The sequence below is a fragment of the Heterodontus francisci genome, chromosome 16, assembly GCF_036365525.1.
Source record: "Heterodontus francisci isolate sHetFra1 chromosome 16, sHetFra1.hap1, whole genome shotgun sequence".
Taxonomy (NCBI): domain Eukaryota; kingdom Metazoa; phylum Chordata; class Chondrichthyes; order Heterodontiformes; family Heterodontidae; genus Heterodontus; species Heterodontus francisci.
Genome location: NC_090386.1, coordinates 29,587,846 through 29,589,282, shown reverse-complemented (window position 1 = coordinate 29,589,282; position 1,437 = coordinate 29,587,846). Strand labels below are relative to the sequence as shown.

Sequence of the window (1,437 nt, the reverse complement as noted above, 5' to 3'; positions counted from 1 at the left end):
TTCTCCTTGAACGCCTTCAGGAACTTGATGCATCCCGCCACGTTCCGGAACGTCACGTCGAAGTATCCACTGCTGGGGAAATCCTGCAGGCAGAAGACGTCCGTAGCTTGAAATCCACAGCAATCGAAGAGGATTTTCTTGATGAAGAAGGTGCGATTGACCGGTGCATCTCCTTCCTTGTCCTTCACGACCACCCGAACGGTGTTGCGCACTCCCTGACCTGAAGCTCGAAGATTGGTTATAGCCATTTTACTCAAAGCCTACCCAGGATCAAAAGGCAATGATCATGGTCTCTTCTCGACCAAGTAAGCACTGATCAGAACAGATACTACACTTGATCTTAGCCAAAAGGCCGAGGGCTTTTCACACATTTAAGGAGAAGCTGCAAACAGCCTCAGCTCTGGGAACAATAGACTTTTCATAGAATTTCTGGCTAATTTAAGTGCAGTACTGTTACAGTCAGCCCATGGGAAACATAGACTGGAAGTGAACACTTCTTGGATATTAACTCCAGCAGAAATGGCATACTGATACTGTGAGAGACATCTTTTAGCTACCTACTGGCCAGTTAATCTCTTTGCTGTATTTACAGGAACCGCCACAATGATCCTGACAACAGGACATGCTCCAACAAGATTATTGATAAGTGGGAGAATTAAACTAGGGATGGTGTCCAGCCCTATGATTAGTGAATGGACCATGTTATTGGGGTCATATGATCTGAAGGTGGAACCACTGAATCACCCAACCCTTGCTTTAAATATGGGGTACATGAGAAGCCACAGCATTGCACAGTAGAAGGGGTGTGGGAAATAGAAGGAGGATTTAAGAAGGGTATTCACTTGGAAGGGAGAGACATCTTCGTAGATGTATCCAGTTATGTGAAAAGGGGGGAAAGGCAGATGGGATATGGAATCTGGGATCCAAAATAACGGCAGATGGCCATGTCACTGAAATTGCCGAGACATCTGATTGCACAGCAAGCAGAGTTGGCAGCTGTAGCGTATGTAGCAAACCACCCAACAGCCATATACTATCTGTTCGGACTCTATGTTTGTGTGTAACTCACAAACGGAGTTTCCAACAATCTGGGAAAAGCGAGGAGTTAGATTAACAGATGGGAAACCTCTCTTCAGTAGTCTAATGCTGAAGATGGTGCTGCAGATGATCAGGAACAATGAAGGGAGGTATGAATATTTGACTCTAGGACTCTAAAGTGAAGGCTCACTCTGAGACAGAGACAAGATGGGAAGGAAATGAGAAAGCAGACATGCTAGCAAACAAACGTGCCTTGGGATCCCATGGAAGGAATGGGAAAAATAGCAATGATGACAGCAGTTGAGCCAGAGAGAGGGAGTGACCTCATAGAAGTGCAAAGGTACCCAGGGAGGTGTTAGGCAAAGTAGAAAAGGCCGATACTATTGAGGGACCGTATGA

The 1,437-nt window shown here is 45.7% G+C and overlaps 1 pseudogene; it reads right to left on the bottom strand.

The window, feature by feature from the left end:
• Positions 1–233: 233 nt before the first annotated feature.
• On the bottom strand, positions 234–363 carry LOC137378548 (U2 spliceosomal RNA; annotated as a pseudogene).
• Between the last annotated feature and the right edge of the window lie 1,074 nt (positions 364–1,437).